The sequence below is a fragment of the Monodelphis domestica genome, chromosome 4 (genome assembly GCF_027887165.1).
Source record: "Monodelphis domestica isolate mMonDom1 chromosome 4, mMonDom1.pri, whole genome shotgun sequence".
Taxonomy (NCBI): Eukaryota; Metazoa; Chordata; class Mammalia; order Didelphimorphia; family Didelphidae; genus Monodelphis; species Monodelphis domestica.
This window is the reverse complement of record NC_077230.1, coordinates 146,784,326-146,810,443: the sequence shown is the minus strand read 5'-3', so window position 1 is coordinate 146,810,443 and position 26,118 is coordinate 146,784,326. Positions and strand designations below refer to the sequence as shown.

Here is a 26,118-nt window from a genome sequence, read left to right as displayed (position 1 = left end):
CTGCAAATACCTGGACAAACAAAAAAACAAAAAACAAAAAATCATTTGATTTTAATATTGTAGAATGAATAAACAAGCTAAAGGAAATGAGCCTGATGACGTATTATTGTATCATAAAATAATAGTTTTAAGATTTTAGTTTTTAGTTTTTTTGTTTTTACCTGGAGGGGAATTTAGGAGTTAAGAAAAATGAGACCAAGGCAGGTTAATTGATTTACCCAATGTCTCACACATAATAAGGGACAGAGGTAGAATTTGGACTTGCAATCTCTAACTAAAAGTTCACATCATTTTTTCATTTACACCATGCTGTCTCCCTCTAACTGGCTATTGTAAAACATCTATGACTAGTTCAAAGGGAAAAAAAGCAGAAATCAGAATGACAATATTCATATTTACCCTGAGTATGTCTTTTAATAGTCAGTTGTATTTAGAATGATATAATCAGAAGAAAAACAATTCAGAATGGGACATTGTTGGAATCAAGATATTTTGTAGCTGCTTTGTTAAGTTAGTTGAAAACCTGGAAAAACAAAAACAGAAAGGAAATTCATTGCTTTGTGCAATATCTTTTTTAAATTCCTGTTTGCATTGTTTATGCTAATAATCTATTTATAAATTGATGGGGCCACGAGTCTTGCTCTGAAACCCTTCATTTGCTTGCTACCCTACTCCTCCACAATCTCAGAGGATGAGATAAACTCACTCTTTTCCAAGTAAAACTTCCACTTCAGCCCTTCATTCTATCCTCTTCTATCCACGCTGGGACTTTAAGTCAAAGTCTTCATAGACTTTGACTTAGCAAAAGCTTAAAAAAAATCTAAAGGGTTTACACTGGCCCTTTAGCAACAGCCTTATTGATCTTCTTAAAGATCTCCAAAACAATTAGATATAAGTAGCAATGTAGAATTGGCCCTGGAAAGGCAATGAAAAGATCAATCTATTTAAAGTAATAGATCAATAATTCAAACCTGACTTCTATTACTTATTAGGTGTCCAACCTTAGAAAATTCATTGATCCATTCTGATCTGTTTTTTTGTAAGATGAAGAGTTGGACTAGATAGCCCCTATGGATGCTTTTAGTTCTTAATCATAATTCTTGATGATCCTGTGCTTTAAAATTATAATGTAGATTTCACATTTCCTTTCCTATGATAAACTGTTTTGAATAGTTCAGTGCCCTTGCCCTATATTATGAACTCTACAAGCTTGGATCAATGGCAATCATCAGATACTAATTTCCTGAATTTGGAGTTCAAAAAATAATTTTTGAGTCCCCTCAGAATCTTATTACATTTATAGAGTTCATACCAGCACCCTGTGGTTTGTTAGGGGCTTGTATTTTTTTAAACCCTTACCTTCCATCTTGGAATCAATATTGTGTATTGGTTCTAAGGCAGAAGAGTGGTAAGGGCTAGGCAATGGGGTTTAGTGACTTTCCCAGGGTCACACAGCTAGGAAGTGCCTGAGGCCACATTTGAATCCAGGACCTCCTGTCTCTGGGCCTGGCTCTCAATCCACTAAGCAATCCAGCTGTCCTGAGTGTGACAAGGAAATCACTTTAAAAGACTGATATATATTAATTTAAGGTCACCAAGGAATTCAGCTATGTAATTCCTAAATAAAAACTCAAGTCAGCAGTCAATCTTTTATGGAGTTTAATTACAATAGGAGGAAGAAAGGAATTAGAGATAGAGAGAGAGAAAAAGGGAGAGAAGGGAATAGGGCTTAAATACCCCTTCTGTTTAGGCTGGGCCAAAAGGCCCAAGCCCTTAGATAGCTGGGGCAAAGAAAAGAGATCAGTCCCTATTACTCACATGACCAAAATGGAGAAACAGTCTCAGAGGCCCCCACCTTCAGCTTCCTTCAGAGCAAGCTTCTCAGAGCACACTCCCACCACTCAGACAAACTCCTCAACCACCTCCAGTCTTCAGACCCCCCTATCCTTAAGGAAATCATCCAAGTTCCCTCCCCTCAGTCCTCATATCTACCAATCACCTGTCCATCAATTTCCCTGTGCCAATGGAGGCTCCAGCTTAACCCAGGACAGCCCAGAGGTCTCTGGCTTTGCACATGTCTGTTGAAGGTCATATTTTCAAATAATTAAATTTTGATCTATGCTGCAGCCCTTCCTCAATCCTGTTAGGACTGAGTAGGGTGGAGATTGATTCCAAGTATCTCCATTGTATCAATTCTAAAATCAATCATAACTCAAAGAAATTCCTGTTCTATGCTTAAGCATAGGTCAAAGTCCTTTCCATTGTTCAGCAAAAGGTTTCTGTCCTAAAGTAATCTTAAGAAGGGAGGAGGGGGAAACTCTCATGCCAATGGGGTTCACATTCCAATAGCCAAGACCCACTATCAATAGGGAATTTTTCAAGTATGAAATTTCCCAATGGTGAAATTTCCAACATTTATAAGTCTAAGAAATTTTGAGGTTTACATGAGACTTGCATTTTTTTAAAAAGATAAGTAAACTAAATAATGAAAAGGCATTTATTTAGTATTTACATAATAGCACAAAGTTCTGTACTAAACACATCCTGAGATATGAGCACTTACTACCTACATATATGTATATATACATGCATAAAAGCATGCATATGCATACATATAAATCTATACAAATAAATAAATGGATATAGATAACTACATTTCAAAATAGTTGGTTTTCCCATATATTTTATTTCATGCATTTAGAAATGCTATTTTGGGAAGGGATCTACTGGCTTTACTAGCTGGCCAAAGGTCTCTATCCATGACACAGAAGTAGTTTATGAACCCCTGACTTAGAGAAATTAATTCAGTTTCCCTGGAATGGGAGGGGAGATAAGGCTACTGTATGAATGCTATTTCCTTTAATGTCATTTTGATGGATAAAACCATATCCATTTTCATCAGTCAGTTACCATTTATTATGCATTTACTATTTGCCAGGCACTGTGCTAAGCAATGAGGACAAAAAGGTCAAAAGCAGAGTCCCTGCCCCTTAGGAGCACACATTCTAATGGGAACACAATATGCTGCTGAATCATTTAAGGGTGCCAAGGACTGCAATAGCAAAAATTTTCTTTTCTGCCATATGTAATGACGAGAATGGCATTTTGTTTTTAATACTGTTTTATTTTTGGCATGGATATGATTTAATAAAAATGTATTGTTTTAAGGAAGAGAGAAACATGAACATATGAATGAGCATATCTTTAATTACATGACCAAACCAATAATGAACATATGATATAATTTCTCTTTCTATTTGGTTTGCTATGACAAACTGCTCGGTTTGGGACATCATGGTGTTTGGCAGCATTATCAGCTTTTAAATTATAAATTCACCCTCCATTTTCCTAAAACACGTCCATCCTTCAGCTAGCTTTCCTTCTGTTAGTATGCATTGTGCGAAAGCCACTATTGACCAGGAATTGGCCCTTTCAAGTCCCCGTGCCTTCACTCAAAAATAAAATAGTCATTATTCAGGCAGCTATCCATACACATGGACACATATATATGAATACTAGTAATTTATTCCTTACATTAAAAGTATGTATTAAATATTTTTGCATGTAGTTTCACACCTCTTTAGAGTCTACTTCAGGTATTCTTTCTACCAACACCCCTTCCTTCCTTTTCTTTTCTACTTCATCTTTGCTTTTATTGATTCCCTTTTTGTAACAATTCTATCCTCTCTTCTCTTTTTTTATGTGCTGACTTCCTTAGTTGTCTTCATATTTTTCTTCTCCATGCTCTGTTCTGCAAGTTTCTCTTTGCCAATTTTAATGGTCCATGACTTCCAATGGAAAATCTGCCGCCAGAGCCTTCCTTCCCCTAGTGTTAATGGCTGCTCTAGAAATCCTGCCCTGCCCTCCATCATCTAATTTGAGTTGTTGAGGGGGCAGACAAAACAGATGGTTGGCACAGAATAGGATGATTCACTGTTTGAAATCATGGTGAAACATTTTTTGAAATTGGTAAGGGAGAAGGAGGCCTGACATTTGACAGAGCCATGTAAAACCAGCAGGATCCAGACAAAGTTCAGTTTAATTTTCAGTGTTATTTTCCAGATCTCCCGATCATATGATTATAATGAGAATATACTTTTTCTCAAAGACACCACACTGATCCCAGCCCAGTTAGTTTATCATCACATATCAATCTTGGAACTCTCACTTAAGTTACAATGCCACTCCAAGTGATTTCTTTGTTCTGATTGAGTGTTATCTCTATTCCCCTTCATTTGAAGGCTCGCTTTTCCAAAGCCTGTCTGCTCTCTTCTCTCCAAATCTTTGCCATACTGAAAAAGCAATTATCAACAAAAGCCTACAGTGGACCAGAAAATTCCAGACTGTAGTATAAGTTGCTTTTCTATATCTGAAACTTACCATAAGGCATCCTGTAACATTAAAACACACATATTAGGGGAGAGAAACCTTGATGGCAATGAGTTCACAGGAAATCTAACAGAATACAATGAAATGTAGGCTGTGCCATATGGCACATAAGTTGACCTTATAGGCGTGCCAGGCCTTCCATGAATAAATATCATGCTAGTCAGATTCATTACCAACTAACTAGCCCAGTTCTCTGCACCTGCAGGGTTAAAAATGGTACTTTGCAACTATTCTAATAAACACAAAATCACAGAATCTTAAAAGTTGGAAGGAATCTTAGAGGCCATTTGGTCCAACCCATACCTGATCATGATTCTCCTTAAAATGTACTTAGCATCTGGTCATCTGGCATTGGATTGAAGTCCCTGTGAATCTTTTAATATAACCAGACAGTCTAGTCCAGTGTCAGTTCACTGATCTTTGTCCTGCCCTCTGGATCTAAGGAAGCCCCTCCAGAAACATCTGAGCATTTCTTTTATTTAGCTTTTATCATTCTTGACAATATTGTGCCTTCGTTATTAAAGCAGTTGTTTCCATAATGGCAAATGGTTTCCTGACCAAATATAGACAAACAGAGAGTAACATTCTAAAATAACTAGAATATTAGCAGGCTCTGAAAGATTCATATTATTCCATGTCTGAAAGTACCTACACTTCTGAGGAACAAAGAATACCAGTGGGACATGATTAAACATAATTATAACACCTTCCAGATTTTAAGGATCTCCATTGCTTATAGGATAAACTCAAGGCTTGGTAGACATCAGGATTTGGGGAGAAAGGTTGATATGAGCAAGCTGGTATTTTAGGACAATTAATGTGGTATGCATTAGGATAGATTGGAATGGAGAATATAGGGGATCAAAGAGACAAATTGGGAAAGTAATGTATTCTTCTCTCAGGATATAAGGGTCATAAGTCTCTGGAAAGTATACCCAGAGACATTTTGAAGGAAGAAATCCTGGAATGTCTTTGTCGATTGGATATTGGGTTTGTATGATAGTAGGAGGCTTAATATAGTATGGATTAGTCAAGGTCATCTCCTTATATGTCTGACATGATTGAAAGAATATTGGATTTGGAACGAGAGGATCTCATTTTTTCTCCCATTTCTGCTGCTACCAAGAAACAGGTATGTTACACCATACATAGAACCCTGGACCTAGAATTAAAATAACTTGTCAGAACACCTGAATAAGAAGTCAAAATCAAATCTCAGATGCTTACTACCTAAATGACTTCAAGACATCTGACCTCCATTTGTCTAAATTTTTTTTTCAGTCATGTCTGATTCTTCATGACCCCAGCTGGAGTTTTCTGGGTAAAGACAATGAATGGAGTTGTTTGCCAATTTCTTCTTCAGCTCATTGTATAGAGGAGGAAACTGAGGCAAACTTAAGTGACTTTCTATGGGTCAAACAGCTATTAAGTGTCTGAAGTCAGATATTAACTCAGATCTTCCTGAATTTAGGCTTGGAATTCCATCCAATGTACTGCTTAGTCCAAGTTTTCTCATCTATAAATGAGGAAAATAACACCAACTGCTTTTCAAGGTTGTTGTGAAGATTAAAAAAAAGATAATTACAAAGCATTTTGCAAACCTAATGTGCCATATAAGTGCTAGGTATCACTACTAATACTACTGGCTGCTGCTGCTGCTGCTCCTTCCCCTCCTCCTCCTCCTCCTCCTAATACTACTATTGCTATCACTATCAACTACCACTGCAACCACCTACTTATCTCCCATGTGATCATGTCCCTATGCAAGGCACTTAACCTCTCTGTGCCTTCCTGCTTCATTAGTAAAATGAGGATAATACCATTTGCCCTTCTATAGATGTGCTGAAAGAAAGTTTACTGATTATAGGGGGGAAACTATGTCTAATAGGTTTTAAGGTTTTTCTAAATATACTTACTGAAACTTGAAAATATCCATTTTTAAAAATCTCAGTATTATGGTATATCTTGGGTGGAAGTATGGTTTGAGAACGATCATAGGAATTTAGAGTTCATTTGATCCATCCTGTACAAGGATGTTTAAAAACTAAAATCTTCAGAGTAGGATATGTCACTGGTGGTATAAAAGAAAGAACAATAGACTAGAAGTCACTAAATCTGCTTTCAAGACCATTCACTACCATGTGTCATAGCATCATAAGATCTTAGATTTAAAACAGAAGACAACCTTAAAAATCATCATATCAAACACATGTGTGTGTGTGCGCGCACACACGCAAAATGAAGAAATTACTAGCTGGTGACTCAAGAATTTTCTGCCTAGGTAACAAGAAGAAGGATGGTAATTTTGAAGTGAGAGAAGACTAGGAAGGATAGTTGGTTGGAAGGAAGGGTAATAACTACCATTTTAGACATTGAGTTCTAGATGCAAAAATGCATAGAGGTTTGCTTTTCTGTCAAGAATTTGGAGATGTTTACATAAAGAACAGAAGAAGGTAAGATTGAAGATGTATAAAAAATCAATTTTTGTAGAAGTTTTACAGTCAAAGAATATAAAGTTTTTGAGGGAGAGGAATTAGTTTTCCAAGGACTGGACTTTGGGATATACTCATACTGAAGGAATGGAATGAAGATTTTTATTTTAATATATTTTATTTGATCATTTCCAAGCATTATTCATTAAAGACATAGATAATTTTCTTATCCTCCCCCCCACCCCCCATAGCCAACGCGTAAGTCCACTGGGCATTAGATGTTTTCTTGATTTGAACCCATTGCTTTGTTGATAGTATTTGCATTAGAGTGTTCATTTAGAGTCTATCCTCTGTCATGTCCCCTCAACCTCTGTATTCAGGCAGTTGCTTTTTCTCGGTGTTTCCACTCCCATAGTTTATCCTTTGCTTATGAATGGTGTTTTTTTCTCCTGGATCCCTGCAAGTTGTTCAGGGACATTACACCGCCACTAATGGAGAAGTCCATTACGTTCGATTATACCACAGTGTATTAGTCTCTGTGTACAATGTTCTCCTGGTTCTGCTCCTCTCGCTCTGCATCACTTCCTGGAGGTTGTTCCAGTCTCCATGGAACTTCTCCACTTTATTATTCCTTTTAGCACAATAGTATTCCATCACCAACATATACCACAGTTTGTTCAGCCATTCCCCAATTGATGGGCATCCCCTCGTTTTCCAGTTTTGGGCCACCACAAAGAGCGCAGCTATGAATATTTTTGTACAAGTCTTTGTGTCCATTATCTCTTTGGGGTACAGACCCAGCAGTGCTATGGCTGGGTCAAAGGGTAGATATTCTTTTGTCGCTCTTTGGGCATAGTTCCAAATTGCCCTCCAGAATGGTTGGATCATTTCACAGCTCCACCAGCAATGAATTAATGTCCCTATTTTGCCACATCCCCTCCAGCATTCATTACTTTCCTTTGCTGTTATGTTAGCCAATCTGCTAGGTGTGAGGTGATACCTCAGAGTTGTTTTGATTTGCATCTCTCTGATTATAAGAGATGTAGAACACTTCTTCATGTGCTTGTTAACAGTTTTGGTTTCTTTATCTGAGAACTGCCTATCCATGTCCCTTGCCCATTTATCAATTGGAGAATGGCTTGATTTTTTGTACAATTGATTTAGCTCATTATAAATTTGAGTAATTAAACCTTTGTCAGAGGTTTTTATGAAGATTTTTTCCCAATTTGTTGTTTCCCTTCTGATTTTAGTTATATTGGTTTTGTTTGTACAAAAGCTTTTTAGTTTGATGTAGTCAAAATTATTTATTTTACATTTTGTGATTCTTTCTATATCTTGCTTGGTTTTAAAGCCTTTCCCCTCCCAAAGGTCTGACATGTATACTATTCTATGTTTACCCAATTTACTTATGGTTTCCTTCTTTATGTTTAAGTCACTCACCCATTTTGAATTTATCTTGGTGTAGGGTGTGAGGTGTTGATCTATTCCTAGTCTCTCCCACACTGTCTTCCAATTTTCCCAGCAGTTTTTATCGAATAGTGGATTTTTGTCCCAAAAGCTGGGATCTTTGGGTTTATCGTATACTGTCTTGCTGAGGTCGCTTTCCCCCAGTCTATTCCACTGATCTTCCTTTCTGTTTCTTAGCCAGTACCAAATTGTTTTGATGACTGCTGCTTTGTAATATAGTTTTAGGTCAGGGACTGCAAGGCCCCCATCATGTGTGTTTTTTTTCATTATTTCCCTGGATATCCTTGATCTTTTGTTCTTCCAAATGAACTTTGTTATAGTTTTTTCTAAATCAGTGAAGAAGTATTTTGGTAGTTCAATGGGTATGGCACTAAATAGATAAATAAGTTTGGGTAGGATGGTCATTTTTATTATATTGGCTCGTCCTATCCATGAGCAGTTAATGTTTTTCCATTTGTTCAAGTCTAGTTTTAGTTGTGTGGCGAGTGTTTTGTAGTTGTGTTCATATAGTTCCTGTGTTTGTCTTGGGAGATAGATTCCTAGGTATTTTATTTTGTCTAAGGTGATTTTGAATGGGATTTTTCTTTCTAGTTCTTGCTGCTGAGCTGTGTTGGAGATATATAGAAAAGCTGATGATTTATGTGGGTTTATTTTGTATCCTGCAACTTTGCTAAAGTTGTTGATTATTTCAATTAGCTTTTTGGTTGAATCTCTAGGATTCTTTAAGTAGACCATCATGTCATCCGCAAAGAGTGATAACTTGGTCTCCTCCTTGCCTATTTTGATGCCTTCAATTCCTTTATCTTCTCTAATTGCTACTGCTAGTGTTTCTAGTACAATGTCAAATAGTAGAGGTGATAATGGGCATCCTTGTTTCACTCCTGATCTTATTGGGAATGCATCTAGTTTATCCCCATTGCAGATGATATTAGCTGTTGGTTTTAGATATATACTGTTTATTATTTTTAGGAATGACCCTTCTATTCCTATGCTTTCTAGTGTTTTTAATAGGAATGGGTGTTGTATTTTATCAAAGGCTTTTTCTGCATCTATTGAGATAATCATGTGGTTCTTGCTAGTTTGCTTGTTGATGTGGTCAATTATGTGGATGGTTTTCCTAATGTTGAACCAGCCCTGCATCCCTGGTATGAATCCTACTTGATCATGGTGAATGATCCTTCTGATCACTTGCTGGAGTCTTTTTGCTAGTATCCTATTTAAGATTTTTGCATCTATATTCATTAGGGAGATTGGCCTATAGTTTTCTTTCTCTGTTTTTGACCTGCCTGGTTTTGGAATCAGTACCATGTTTGTGTCGTAAAAGGAGTTTGGTAGAACTCCCTCTTTGCTTATTATGTCAAATAGTTTGTGTAGTATTGGGATTAACTGTTCTCTGAATGTTTGATAGAATTCACAGGTGAATCCATCAGGCCCTGGGGATTTTTTCTTAGGAAGTTCTTTGATGGCTTGTTGGATTTCAATTTCTGATATGGGATTATTTAGGAATTCTATTTCCTCTTCTGTTAGTCTAGGCAGTTTGTATTTTTGTATATATTCATCCATTTCTCCTAAATTTGTGTATTTATTGCCATATAATTGGGCAAAGTAATTTCTAATGATTGCCTTTATTTCCTCTTCATTGGAGGTGCTGTCCCCCTTTTCATCTTTAATGCTGTGAATTTGCTTTTCTTCCTTCCTTTTTTTAATTAGATTGACCAGTACCTTGTCTATTTTGTTTGTTTTTTCAAAGTACCAGTTTCTTGTCTCATTTATTAAATCAATAGTTCTATCACTTTCGATTTTATTAATTTCTCCCTTAATTTTTAGGATTTCTAATTTGGTTTTCTGCTGGGGGTTTTTAATTTGATCGCTTTCCAGTTTTTTCATTTGCATTTCCAATTGATTGATCTTTGCTCTCCCTTGTTTGTTAATATAAGCATTCAGGGATATGAATTTACCTCTGATTACTGCTTTGGCTGCATCCCAAAAGGTTTGAAAGGATGTTTCGCCATTGTCATTTTCCTCGATGAAATTATTAATTGTTTCTATGATTTCTTCTTTAACTAAACGGTTTTGGAGTATCATATTGTTTAATTTCCAATTGGTTTTAGATTTGGTTTTCCATGTACCATTACTAATCGTTATTTTTATTGCCTTGTGATCTGAGAAGGCTGCATTCATTATTTCTGCTTTTCTGCATTTGTGTGCTATGTTTCTGTGACCTAATGTATGGTCAATTTTTGTGAATGTGCCATGTGGTGCTGAGAAGAAGGTGTATTCTTCTTTATCCCTATTTATTTTTCTCCATATGTCTATTAATTCTAATTTTTCTAAGATTTCATTCACTTCTTTTACCTCTTTCTTATTTATTTTTTGATTTGATTTATCTAAATTTGATAATGGTTGGTTTAAGTCTCCCACTAGTATGGTTTTATTGTCTATTTCTTCCTTCAATTCTCCTAGTTTCTCCATTAGAAATTTGGGTGCTATATTATTTGGTGCATACATATTGATTAATGATATTTCCTCATTGTCTATAGTCCCTTTTAACAAAATATAATTACCTTCCCTATCCCTTTTGATCAGGTCTATTTTTGCATTGGCTTTATCAGATATCATGATTACCACTCCTGCCTTCTTTCTATCAGTTGAGGCCCAGAAGGTCTTACTCCATCCTTTAATTCTGACCTTGTGGGTGTCAACCCGCCTCATGTGTGTTTCTTGAAGACAACATATGGTAGGGTTTTGGATTCTAATCCATTCTGCTATTCGTCTACGTTTTATGGGTGAGTTCATCCCATTCACGTTCAAAGTTATGATTGTCATTTGTGGACTCCCTGGCATTTTGATTGCCTTCCCTAATTCTAACCTATTCTTCTTCGGCTCTACCTTTTAGTCCAGTGATTTACTTTGAAACAGTCCCCCTTGTCCCCTCCCTTGATGTTTCCCTTTTTAGTCCCTCCCTTTTTGTTCCCTCCCCCTCCCCCCTCTCTTTCCCTCCCTTTTTGTTCTCCCTCTCCCCCTCCCCCCCTTGGTTTTCCCTTCTCCTTACCCTTGTTGGGTAAGATAGAATTCAAGATCCCAATGGATCTGGATGTTTTTCCCTCTCAGAGTTGATTTCCCTGAGATTGAGGTTTAAGTACCCCCCCCTCTCTTCCTCTCCTTCTTATAGGAGTTTTCTTCCCCTCCCCTTCCCCTGTGAATCTTTGTGTGAGAACCATTATTCTATTTGGTCTTTCTTTACCCCCTATTTATACATTACATTTTCCCCACATATTAGTATACATAGGTTGATATAAATGTAGTCCTTATAGAAGAGAGTTTGAGTAAAAGAAGAAGATAACATTTTCCCCTTTCCTTAATATTTACCTTTTCAGGTATTCCTTGCTCTTTGATTTTCGGTATCAAACTTTCCACAGAGCTCTGGTCTTTTCTTTGCAAAAAGTTGGAAGTCTTCTATTTTGTTGAATGCCCATACTTTCCCTTGGAAGTATATAGTCAGTTTTGCTGGGTAGCTGATTCTTGGTTGGAGACCCAGCTCTCTTGCCTTTCTGAAGATCATGTTCCATGCCTTACGATCATTCAGAGTAGAACTTGCAAGGTCTTGTGTGACCCTGATTGGCATTCCTTTATATCTAAATTGTCTTTTTCTGGCTTCCTGTAGGATTTTTTCTTTTGTTTGATAGCTTTGGAATTTGGCAATTACATTCCTGGGAGTTGTCTTTTGGGGGTTTAGTGTAGAAGGTGTTCTGTGAGCTCTGTCAGTGGCTGTATTGCCCCCTTGTTCTAGAATCTCTGGGCAATTTTCTTTGATTATATCTTGTATCACGATGTCGAGTTTGGTGTTTATTTCTGGCTTTTCTGGGAGTCCAATTATTCTTAAATTATCCCTTCTCCCCCTATTTTCCAGATCTATCACCTTGTCGGTGAGATATTTTATGTTCTCTTCTAATTTCTTGGTATTTTGGCTTTGCTTTATTAATTCTTGCTCTTTTACACGATCGTTGTCTTCCAGCTGCCTGATTCTGGCCTTTAAAGCCTGGTTTTCCTTTTCAGTTTCATCATACCGGTTTTGTAGATGTGTGAATTTCTTTTGCATTATTTCCAACTTTTCCTCCCAGAAGGCTTCCATCTTTTTGGTCATTTCTGATTCAAATTCTTCATAGGTTTGTGGAGAGTTTCCATTTCCTTTGGAAGGTTTTGGAGCATTTTCTTTTATATTATCTTCTATCTGCTCTGTATTTTGTATTTTGGCTCCATAGAATGTGTCCAAAGTCGCCCCTTTCTTCTTATTTTTCTTGGTATTTTGGGGCTTCTGTGCTTCTGTGGAGTTTTCCATCTCTGAATGTGGAGGATTGGCTTTTCTTGTCTCTGTCTGGTGTTCAGGGGCTTTAGTCCTGGGCAGATGGTTCTATGACTTTCCCTGGGTTAAACTGAATATGCCTCACTGGAACTGGAATGGAAGGGTCGGACCACGTTGCTTTCAGGAAGTTGCCTTCAGAATCGCTGGCCCTGAGGCTGTTTCGTCGGCCTGCGGGGGGGATGGGCTGCAGCTAACCCAAGCTCCGAGGGCAAGGACTTTCACTGAGACTTGGATAGCAGGATCCAGCCCGTGAGGCTGTCTTGCCCGCCCTGAGGGTTGCTGTTGTTTCGACCAGCTCTCTGTAGCGGGAGCCCCAGGCAGTAACTTTCACTGGGACTCGGGTAGAAGGCCCTGAGGGTTCTGCTATCTGAGCCCAGCCCGGGCTGCGGCTTACGGGAGCCTTGGACTCTGCGCTCCTACCCCTGAGTTCCGAGTGATCTCGGGTTCTGGCTTTTGAGGGGAGCCGTACCTTTTGAACCGGGTCCAGGTCCAGGAGGAGGGTTCCCAGGGTCTGTGCTGTTGATCGTTTTGAATTTCGGCGCCTTAGGAGCTTATAGTTTGAGATCTGAACTTGAGCTTTCTCTAAGCCGCCATCTTAACCGGAAGTCCCTGGAATGAAGATTTAAAGGTAATAATTGACTGAAAAAAAAGCTCAAGATATAGAAAGGATATCAACCAAATGTTTTAGAAGTAGAGGCAATTTAATGCTGCAGTGAACAAAACACTGGACTTAGTCAGAAGGTCTAGAGTTCAAATTTGACTTCAGTTATTTAGTAGTTGTATAAAGCAAACCCCCAACCTCATCTACCACAATTTCTTTGCCTATAAAATGAAGACAATAATAGTACCTCTCTCCAAAAGTTGTTGTAAGGATCAAGTGAGATAATATTTATAAAGCATTTAGCACAGTTTCTAGTGCCAGGTAGGTATGAATAAATATTTGTTACTTACCTTCTTTTGTAATTATAAAGAGTAAGAAGCCAGGAAAAAGAGGCACAAATATACTTTTTTTCTTTCCAGAGGTTAGAAATGGTAGCTATGGAATATTGCAGAAACTGAAAGACACAGTGAGTGTATTCCTAGTTTTGGTGATTTTCTTTTTTCTTTCTTTCTTTAAGTAAAAAAAAAAAAGGTTTACAGGGGCAGCAAGATGGCTCCATGGATTGAGAACCAGGTTTAAACATGAGAGTTTCAAATATGGCTTCAGACATTTCCTAGCTGTGTGACTCTGGGCAAGTTACTTCACCCTAGTTGCCTAGCCCTAACTACTCATCTGCCTTGCAGACAATGCACAGTATTGATTCTAATAAAAAAGATAAGGGTTTTAAAAATAATTTTAAGAGATTGCTCTCTGGATAGTAACCAGAGGGTTATTATAAAGGTATTAAAGTAAATAAAGGTGATGGGAAAATAAAGGATATAAATACATACATTTATAAACCTAAAAATGAAAAAAAAATACTTGGGAGCTGAGTATTCCAGACATGTATGAATATTTTGTAGTTGGATATAACAAAATATTCTTAATAAAAATAAGAAAATTTAATTTTTATGGTTGTGCCATGCCATATCAATATAATTGAATACTTAAATATTCTACATTATGTGGAACAATGTAACTTAAAATATAGATATGCTTTTTGAACTACAGGAATAGTAACAAAATATCCAGAAACTTAAGGAAATAATGATAAGAAGGGACAAATTAAGAGTACATAGAATTATTAAACTTCAAATTATATTATGAAGTAGAACTAATCAAAATTGGTTTTACACTGGTTAACAAGAGGGAAAATCAATGAATAAGCATTTATTAATCATCCCTGTGCTAGGAACAGTACTAATTGCTAGGATTGATTAACAGAAGGACTAGATAAACAAGAAACAGAAGAAAGTTACACTTTGGCAAATTCAAGAATATAAATTTAATGTAGAAAAGACTCCTTTTATTATAATATTGGAAAATGGGATACTGGAAACTAATTTGGCAGAAATTGGGATTAGATATATTATCATCTTATAGAAGAAGAAGAGAGTAATTTGAAATGGTAATTAACATGGAAGTATTTTTCAAAACTACAGGTTGGTTGAGAATTCCTAACCAATCAAGGTAGAGAGGAGATTATTTGAATATATAAAATCATTTACTGAAGAAAAATAAGATAGGTAGTAGAAAGGGGAAGGTATTTGTAAGCAATAGATACTAGTCTTATATTTGTGATTTCATCAAAATAGAAAATTTACATATGAGAGTTCCACCAATGCAGGTTGCCATGTTGTTCTCTGCAACTTACAGTTGTAGAAAGATGTTTAGAGAACTTTAAAGTTCAGTGAATCAAAAAGGATTATATATCCACTGTATGTCAGAAGTAAGCTTAAATATAGATCATCTGACCGGTAAGCCAAATCTATTCTGACTCTTCAATATAGTCTGAATAAAACTTCACCAAAAATTACAATATTCAAAATATAAAGGGGCTTGATTTAACTATAAGACACCAAAGTCATTTTCTAATAGGTGAACATTAAAATGTTATAAACAAAGTTTTCAAAAGACTGTTTTCAAACCAAAATGACTACATGAAAACATGCTCTATTAATAGTAAGAGAAATGCAAATTAAAGTAACTCTGAAGTTTTACTTTTCTTCATGAAAAAGATGGAAAAACAGGGAAAAATCAATGGTGAAGTAGATGTGGGAATACTCAATAATAATGTACACTTGGAAAGTTTGTCAAATAACCAACTCATTCTAGATTTCAATTTGGCCTTATACAATAAAAGTGCCTAAACTTTTTATACTTTGACAACTACAGTATTGGGCATATAACCCAAGGAAGTCAAAGATAAAAACAGAGGTTTAATGTATACAAAATATTCATAGCAATACCTTTTGTGTTGAGAAAAAATGAAAATAAAGTAATTATCCACTATTTGGGGAATAGTTAAACAAAACTAAGCTGTGTAAATGCAATGGAATATTATTTTCAAGTGAAAAATAATGAATATAAAAAAATTCAAAGAATCATGGGAAGATTTGTATAAACAGATACAAAGGGAAATAAATAAGACTAAGAGACCATTATAAGCAATTACTGGAATAATATGAATGAAAAGATTCTGCAAAGGAAGTTGAACTCGGACTCAGAGAAAAACAGGAGACATAGAGAAAGATCAACTTTCTCATATGTAATTTTTCACAAAGAAAACATAGTGTTGACTGAAGCAAAATATTTTATACATTGTTGAAAAAAATGTTTCTCTATTATTTTTCCTTAATTATTTTCAGCAGGTTGAAGAGTTGAATATGATGTGGGAGATGATGGTAATGACTCATATAAAGGCAAGTGACAGCAAAAGAAAATATTAAATCATTATCTCATTTGATCCTTATAATTATCTTGAGAGATTGATGGCACAAGTTTTAATGCCTTTATTTTATAGATGAAGAAACTGAGGCTTAATAATGTTAAATGACTATCCTATCATCACACAAAAATAAGAACAAAAAGTGGAATTTGAACCAGCCTCCTTAGCTCCAGGTACAGAAAACTAGTCTTAAAATTAAGAATGAAAGTTATATCACAGCTTCAGGGGTTGGTAGAATAGAAGAAAATAATATTTTATGATAAGATAAATAGAATACAGGTTCAGTATTCAGAGAACTTGCATTTAAATATTATTTCTTATGCTTAAGGGGAAAATGACTGAATCTATCAGGGTCTAAGTTTTCTTATGCATAAAATGAAGATTCATTTTGTTGTTTAATCATGTCCAACTCTTCATGACTGCATTTGAGTTTTTCTTGGCAAAGTGGTTTGACATTTCTTTTTCTGACTCATTTTACACGTGAGGAAACTGTGGCCAACAGGGTTAAGTGACTTAGACAGGGTCATATAGCCAGTGTCTGAAGCCAGATATGAACTGGAATATCCCTGACTCTAGATCTAGCATTCTATCCACTATGCCACATAGCTGCACATAAAATGAAGATACTAATACCTGTACTATCAGTCTTGATGACCACTGAGACCCCCTTTTATTTCTAGATCTATGCTTCTATACTAATTGAAAGACAATACATTTATACATAATGAGAATGGTGATGTAGATGGCACAGTAGATTGAGAGCCAGACTAGAGATGGGAAGGTCTGGGTTCAAATATGACCTCAGATACTTCCTACTTCTGTGATCCTGATCACTTGACCCCCACTGTCTCATCCTTAGCACTCTTCTGCCTTGGAACCAATATACAGTAGTGATTCTAAGGCAGAAGGTATTTATATATATATATATATAATATACATATAATATATATGAATTAAATTATTTTGTCCATGTAATTTATTGTATTATTGTTTCCTTTTACATAATATATGTGGTAATATAATAATATATAAATATAAATAAATTATATATAATAAGAATGATGCATAAAATCACTATTACCAAATATAATTAAATGAGACTAAACTCAGTTTTATCTTTCCTTTCCAAATAAAAAAGCAGTAACACATTATTGGAAATGGAGAATTATTGGTACACTCAAGGTTAACATCCTTATTCATTTTTCCATTACTCTGGCAGATAAGCATGGAGTAAATATTCCATTTTCCTTTCTTGAGCACAACTTCCCTTATGCAACGTTAGTATGACTTTATTTTTCTTACCATTTAAAATGATCCTTTTGCTTTCTGAGTTTAGTTGTGATGGACTATCATGAATAGAAATTGCTATATTTAGTAAGCAGTGGCTTACTTTTAGAAGGTTTGGATAATTTTCTTTCAATTCAATTAAGCTCAAATCAGTCAAATTATAGAACATATTGGCAGGCATAACATAACACATGGGAATGTCAAATTTGGAGTTAGAGGAAATGTGTTCAAATTCTAGGACTTCCATTTCCTATAACTGTGACTTTAGGTAAATAATTTCACTATTCTGGAACTGTTTTCATCTTTATAAAGTAAGGGAAATGAATTGAAGTTTAATGTCCTTTTCAGCTCTAAATCTTTGATCCCAGCATCCTATAACTTTAGCACAGTCTTAACTCACTTCATTAGAGTTTATATTTGTTGTGCTTCCATCTAAGCATTACAATAGGTAGAAATTCTAGTTTTGGGCAATTCATTTTATTTATTTTCTATATCTTGTTTTCAATCATACAATATAGAATATAATATTATCCTAACAAATAGAAAGAGTTCCAATAGAGAAGGAACAATGTCTGATACAAACTTTGAATCTCTTTCCATTGCTAACAATGCTTTGCTAAAATGAAATACTTTATAAAATATCTTTGTAGTGAATGAAACTTCTTGTCTCCTAAGTAACTTTTCAGTATTCTAGGTATGGCAGCTGTGTGGTACAGTGTATAGAGTGCCAGGCTGGTGTTAGGAAGACTCATCTTCCTGTATTCAAATATGGCCTCAGATGCTTACTAGCTATTTGACTTTTTTTTTAAACCCTTACCTTCCAAGGCAGAAGAGTGATAAGGGCTAGGCTATGGGGGTCAAGTGACTTGCCCAGGGTCATACAGTTGGGAAGTGGCTGAGGCCAGATTCGAACCCAGGACCTCCCATCTCTAGGCCTGGCTCTCAATCCATTGAGTCACTCAGCTGCCCCCTACATATTTGACTTTGAGCAAGCCATTTAATCCTGTTTGCCTCAGTTTCCTCCAGTGTAAAAATGAGCAGGTAAAGAAAATGACAAACTACTCCAGTATCTTTGACAAGAAAACCCCAAATGGGGTCACAAAATTGCACACAACTGAAATGACTCAATAACAACCATTCAAAGAATAACATTTTCACCTTGACCTTTACAGAAGGCTAACTTGCAAAATTTGGTGAGACAAAATTAATTCCAAAATCATATTAATTAGTTGATAACTTTGCTCAAAAGTTAGAATCTGAAAGATGTTGATTATCAATTTTAAATTAACTTGTTGGAACCTTAATTCATTTATTCTATTAGACCATGTACATTTTTAGTAGTTCTGAGTTTTTTAGTATTTGAATTACTGTAGAATTGTAGTGTAAAACTACTATCAAAGTGATAAAAGATCTAATTTGTACCTCTAATTTACTCTAATTTGATAAAAATTTGTCAGTATAATTTTAATAAATATGGTTTTAAGTGAATTGTCTTGTTCCCTCTAATTTGTTGAAAACTTTAAGGACTAAGCTGGCAGTGACCTGACAATGCAGATAATTCTTTTTAAAAATTTAATTTAATTTTCCCTCATTATTTTTAAAGTTTCCAAAATTTTTCAAAGAATGTTGAGTCTCATTTTCACACCCACTAACCCTTTCCCCCAACTTTCTTCTATCTCTTCAGATGGTAAACCATCTCATATAAATTATACATGTGGAAAATTTAATAGAAGAAAATATAAAGAAAGTGATTCTTTTTTGGTTGGTTTAGATTCAAACTAAGTTATTTTTCTTGAGAAGTAGTTTTTAAATTTTGTTAATTTTAATTATTAAATATTTTTCCATGTGTACATAATTCATTTTCCCTCCCCACTTCCCAGAGTTGACAAGCAATTTCATTGTGTTGTAAAAATGTTATTGCTTGATACCTATTTCCATATTGTTTATTTTTGCTACAGAATGATTTTTTAAAGCCTAAATCCTAAATCACATCCTCTATCTGGCTGATTTTTAAAAAAATCATGATTCCTTTGGGATAGTTTTCAATCCTTGTATTGCAGAGAAAAGCAGTTATTCATAGTTATTCATTGTAAAGAATTCTTGTCACTGTACAATGTCTTCCTGGTTCTGCTTATTTCACTCTGCTTCAGTTCCTGTAAGTCTGTCCAGGTTTTTCTTAGCTCTTCCTACTTTTTATTTCTTACAACTCAATAGTATTCCATTACAATCATAGATTATATCTTACTCAGTCACTCCCTGGTTTATGGGTATTCCCCTCACTTTCCAAATCTTTACCCTCCTGAACAGAGCTGCTTTAAATATTTTTTATACATATAGGTCTCCTCTCCACCCTTTTAAAAAAAAATTCTTGGGATACAAAGCTAGTAATGGTATTGGTGGGTCAAAGGATAGCAATTTTTAATAGGCCTTTGGCCATAAGTCCAAATTGCTCTCCTGAATGACTGAATCAATTCAAAATTCCATCAACAATGTATTCATGTCCCTATTTCACCACATCCCTTCCAAGTTTTGTCATTTTCCTTTTCTGTCATATTAGCCAATCTAATAGGTATATGTAGAGGTACCTCAGAGTTCTTTTAATTTGCATTTCTCTAAATAATAGTGAATTAGAGCATTTTTATGTGTCTATTGAGAGCTTTAATTACTTTGTCTGAGAATTGTCTGTTCATATCCTTTTACCATTAAAAACCGGGGAATAACCCATCTTATATAATCTACTCATTTATGTATTTGAGAAATGATGTCTTTATTAGAGAGACTTGTAAAAAAATTGTACCATTATGATTTCTGTGTATTACTTTCCATCTTATTTACTATTTATTCCCATTTAGTTTCTGACCTCCACCCCTCCAATTTGCCTTCTTTTCTATCAGCCCCATCCTCTTCTATTATCTCTTTCCCCTCCTACTTTCCTATAGGAGTAAGTTCTTCCTTCATTGAACCAATTCTGAGAATAAGGTACACATGGTCTCCTCCCTATTTCTGCCATGTTGCCTTTCACTATGAATGCTCTTTCATGCCTTTTATGTTCAATAAATTGCCCCATTCTATTTTCCCTTCCTTCCATTCCCAATTAATTCCTCTTTATCATGCCCTACTTTAATTTATTTTTATATTATTACATCATATTAAACTTACTCCTTCTAAATTCTCCAATAATAACAAAGTTCTTTGGAGTTATAAGAATCATCTCCCCATGAACAGACATATACACCTTAACCTTATTGAATGTCTTTTGATTCTCTTTCTTGTTTACCTTTTTATAATTTTCTAGAGTCTTGTATTAGATAAAATTTCCATTCAACTCTCATCTTTTTCATGAAGAATATTTGAAAGTTCTCAACTTCACTGAATATCCATTTTCTGCCTAAAAGATTATGCTCAGTTTTTCTTGCATAAATGATTCTTGGTTGAAGTCCTACCCCTTTTGTTCTCTGGAATGTCATATTCCACGTCCTCCTGTCATTTAAATGGAAAATCTCCTAAATTGTGTTATCCTGATTGTGGCTCCATGATATTTGAAATATTTCTTTTTGGCTGCTTGCAATATCATCTCCTAAAGTGGGAGTTTTAGAATTTGGCTATAATATTTCAAGGTGTTATGCTGTGGGGATCTTTCATTAGAACATATTAGATAGAGCCTTTCAATTTGTGTTTTATTCTCTTGTTCTAGAATATCAGGGCATTTTTCCTTAATGATTTCTTAAAAGATGATGTCTAAAACTAATTTTTTGACCATGGTTTTCAGGTAGCCCAATAATTCTTAAATTATCTCTCCTGGATTTTTTTTTCAGGTCAATTGTTTGTTTTTCCCTATGAGATGTTTCACATTTTATCCTATTTTTAAAATTCTTTTGACTTTCTTTGTTTCTTAATATCTCATAGAGTCATTAGTTTCCACTGGTCAATTCTAATTTTTAAGACATGATTTTCTTGAGTGAACTTTTGTGTCTTCTTTTCCATTTGGCCAATTCTACTTTGTAAAGAGTTCTTTTCCTCAGTGAATTTTTTTTTTATTTCCTTTTCCAAAAGGCCTTTAGAGAAGTTTTTTTTTTTCTTTAGTGCATTTTTGTATATATTTTTCTAGTTAATCAATTCTTCTTTTTAAAGAGTTCTTCTCTTTTGGACATTTTTGCCTCTTTCACCAATTGTCCTATTCTGTTTTTGAATGTATTTCTCTGGTATTTTTTTTTTTGGTCAGCCTCCTTTACCAAGCTGTTTATTCTTTTTCATGATTTTTCTACATTACTCAATTCTTTCTCAACTTTATTCTACCTCTCTTACATGATTATTAAAATCCTTTTTGAGTTCCTCCATTAATTTTTTTTAGCTTGAGAGCAGTTTAATTTTTTTTCTTGGAGGCTTTGGAAGTATCATTATTGACTTCATTGTTTTCTGAGTTTGACTTTACTCTGTCACCAAAACAACTTCTTGAGTTTCTTTTTCTTTTTGCTGTTTGCTCATCTCCTTGTCTTTTTTCTTTTCTTTTAGTTTAAAAAAATCATTAAAGTTGACCACTGTAATTATAGTGAAGGGAATAATAGGGTTAGAAACTTCAGGTTCTTTGTGCAGGTGCCTTCAAAGCCAGTCCTGGGGAATCTATCTGCTCTCAGTTCTTCCAAGGTGGTATGATGAAGGAGAGGTATGTTTAATACTTTCTTTACCTCTGCCCTGCTCTGTGAGTAACCCTAAGCACTATTTTAGCTCTTGCAACTGTGATCATGGACCCCTGGCTCTCTGTGACAGCAAGTGCTAGTATATGCTGTTGTTCCTTCTTCCTTGTGATCATATCCCAGGATTGCAACCTGGATCTATACATGGTCAATGAGATAAGAGTCTTGGACTCAGAGCCAGCAAAGGGACTCCTAGAATCTCCTTCTGGGCAGTTGTCCAATCCCCTTATGATTTGTATCTGAGAACTTTGGAAAGCTTTGGCTGCTGTCTTAATAGAGCCTGCCCTTGTGTGCTTAGCTCTACCTCTTCCTGGTACACTAGATCCCCAATGCTGACCTTTTAAGTTGCTTTGGACTAAAACATTACTTGATCTTGTCTTTTTTGTGGGTAATGCTGCTCCAGAATTAATTTTGAGACGTTTTGGAGTGTAATTGGTAGAAATTAAATTGATGCCTCTACATTCCCCACCATCTTGCCTCTGACCCCCAGTGCAGATATTTTTCATAATTATACTACAAACAACATAAAGGACTAAGATATAAATGGGAAAATAATTACCTCCATGCAATCAACTTTTGTTTCTATGACTAATCCAAAGTCAACAAAAATAGCTTATTTTATTTTAAGCAGTATGTTCATCATGTTTATAAGGCCTTCATCCACATGCCATGTATAGCCTTCAAAACAATACATAATTATAATTATTAAGAAAACTACAATATGTTTGGTCATTGTCTATCAATTGAAAATGTTAAAATCTAAATAACATATTACATGATAAACAAATCAATGATTTTTATCACTCAGCAGATTCTTAAAATCTTTTCTATGTGATCCCACTATGACAAATGAAAGACTTCCTGTACTCTCCATCAGTGCTACTTAAAATATGCTATAGAAATAAAGAGAAGTCTTTCTATATTATTGTCAATTCACATGATCCTCCCCTTTTCTTTCTTTCCTTTTTTGTTTAAAAAAATTCAATTCTAATAAAAGGTGGTGGGTTCTCTCAGTATAGAAGCTAAAGGATTTTTTCCACATTCTAACATATTTGGCAGCATTTCATTCAGAGTTTTGAACTTGCTGCTGTTTGCAAACTTGATACATATATGGAGAAAAATGTTATTTCTGAAGTCTGGTATTGGTTTAACCATAGAGAAATCGGAGAATGAAATGCCTAATGCAATGAACTTTGTCTGAGATTAAGTTAGAAAAACTAAAAATGGAAGAGTTCAATGTTAAGCTATTTTAAAATTCTTTTTTAAATTTTGTTTGGTTTTGATAGGGAAAAATATGAATCCCAGTCTGAAATTAGGTAACATTTGAACAACCTTCCAGGGATATTCTTTTCTTCTCTCTTCTTTTGATAGAAATTCTACTAAATTGTTTCTGTTGGCTTAACTCTTAACAAAAAAGTTTGTAAGTTGTGATGCATAATGTGTATAAAGATGTGGGTAATGTTGCTCACAGTGAATTCAGTTCACTGAGCCTACATTGAGTTCTTTCTATATACGAAGTTACGTGCTTGGGATCCCAAGACAAAAAGTATTTTCAGGGACTTTTTCAGATGTTAAAATTGTGAGGTAGCTTAGAGTTAGCTTTTACCAACATCATTTTCTGTTACTTTTTCTAATGTGTCATCTTTCAAATTGATGTTGGAAGATAATTTCCAATTTAGAAATCACTTACATTTGGAAGACAAATATTTTTCCAGCCAGCCGCTCCTTTTTTTCTTAATTGACACTGATAATGAAAAGTATCTCTAGTTTCATTTTGGTCTATCACTGAACCAGCCAGATACCTGTAAGCTGAGGACACAAGAAATGGAATTCTTTGCCACTCTCTATTGTTTGCCTGCTTTGGGGGTTCGTCCTGAATCCATAGTTCTCAGATTTCCTATTTCAACAGCAGAGCAAGGCACACCAGGACTTTCATCTACGCCCCCTCACCTCACTGAGGGACAATTCTGTTTTCACTCTATTCTAAATGTTCCTTCCCAGCAAAATCTGAAGCTTGGAGGGCATGTTTGGGTGTCTGGGTGGGGTATTAATAAAAAGGTACCCTGAGTTACAAATATGAATCAGATATGAAAGACAGTTTTATTTCCTTGCAGAGAGGAAACCACAGGCAACAGAGAATTCTAGAATGATTACATTCCAGTTAAGTGACTAATATTTAGTCCTCATTAGGACATTTGAAAAAGGGTTACTCTATCAATTTTATATTCGTCTCCCAAAAATACAGCTCAATCCATTGTTCCATGGACTTCTTTCTTTCTGGTATCTATTTCCTCTGCAGTATCTATTTCCCTCTCAGTTGTTCTGATGCTGCAATTGCTCTAATAGCCAATATTTCAATGTTCAGGTGCCCAGGATGGGAAAAGGCACCAGTTACCTACTGAGATCTCACTAAGCCCAAAGCAAAGTAGTCCTTGAACAGAAAGGGAACTCCTTCCAGAGAGAGCCTTATCTAGGAAGTCATTCCCTTAGAGGCTTGGGCTCAAAGCAGAGGAAAGGCAGCTGTCTACTGATTCTCTGGAGCTGGGTCATCCTTTTACCTTAGGGGTTGTTGGAAGAGTCTGAAAAATGGGATTGCATGTTTATTATTTCTACAACATTCTGCCTGAATGGCCAATTCAGCAGACGGGACATAATCAGAGAATATCTGTGCCTCCTTTTTTTTTTAATTTTGCTTTAATTTAATTATTTTTTTAAAAATTTAAAATTATTAAATTAACTAATTTAGAATATTTTCCATGGTTACATTATTCATGTTCTTTCCCTCCCCTCCTTTCTCCTTTTCTCTCCCCCTCTCCCTCCCCTTCCCCCAACAGATACACAATTCCACTGGGTTTCATTTGCATCATTGATAGAGACCTATTTCCGTATTGTTAATAATTTGTGCCTAGTTTTAAGTGTGTTTTTGTGAGTGGGAAGTGCGAATTAGAGGAGTGCCTTTCCATCACTAGACTATAAATAAGAAACAACTACTGAATAATTTGGCAAATTGTAACAAAGTTCCATGGTCTATATGAGGAGCAAAATATGAATGAAATGGAAAAACTATCTCTTCAAAAGAAAAGTTTGATAATATTTGTCTTTTATGGAAAAATAAGAATTTGAACTTCAAATACCTTAACGTTCTCTGGAGAGTTAGGGAATCATACAATTTTTTGGTTTGTTTTCAACATTGTTTCTACATATGTGTCTTCTGTTTAGGTGGTAGGTCTGCCAAAGTTGCCAAAGTGAGATTTATGAACTAGAAACTAGACTATGACATTATCTTAGTAAATAAATCCTAATATCTCCTTATATCTAGATTCAAATACAAACAGTGCTGCTTGTCATTTCAACTCCTTTCCAACTTGGCTTCCACCTACCTTTCTGATTTTTCAGTGTTCCTTTGTTTTTGTTATATCCAACTCTTCATGACCTCATTTGGGCTTTCCTTGGCAAAAATATTGGATTGGTTTGCCTTTTCCTCCTCTAGCTCATTTTACAGGTGAGAAAACTGAGGCCAAGGGGATTAAGTGACTTGACCAGGGTTAAATAGCTAGTAAGTGCTGGAGGACAGATTTGAACTCAGACCAACTTCAGGTCCAGAACTTTATTCATTGTGTCACCCAGATACTCAGCTTTCTATGCCTACTGTACAATTTATGATTCCTTTTTATACCCAGTATGTCTCAACTAAACTGGTTTGCTTGCTGTTCCTCATACCCGTCTCTTATCTCATTGTCTTTGCACAGGCTATGACCCATGTCCAGAATGCACTACTTTCTTAAATGCCATGTATCAGAATCTTGTTTCCTTCATAATTTATGAGCTTTGATGAATCATTTCCTAATCCAAGCTTTTAGCAACATTGCCACCAAAACCACTTTACATCTAATTTGTATATAAACCATGTTTGTATGTTGTTTCTCTCAACCAAATCTGAGCTCCTTGAGAGCAGCACAGTTTAAATTTTGTCTCTGGTCATCTAGCATTCTGCCTGATGTATAAAAGGCAATTATTAAATGTTTTTAATTGGTCATTTGGACAATTAATGAAAAACTTTTAAGAGACATTTTGTTAGAATAGGAAGAGTTCTGGATTCGGAATCAGGAGAGACCTAA

General features: G+C 35.3%; 1 long non-coding RNA gene across 1 annotated transcript in view; it reads left to right on the top strand.

Annotated features, from left to right (window-relative positions):
* Positions 1-16,089: 16,089 nt before the first annotated feature.
* LOC103096738 (uncharacterized) overlaps positions 16,090-26,118 on the top strand; it is a 32,352-nt gene continuing 22,323 nt past the window's right edge. Inside the window, exon 1 of the long non-coding RNA XR_008911189.1 lies at positions 16,090-16,192. This is a non-coding gene — a long non-coding RNA (uncharacterized LOC103096738). The remainder of the gene's footprint in view (positions 16,193-26,118) is intronic.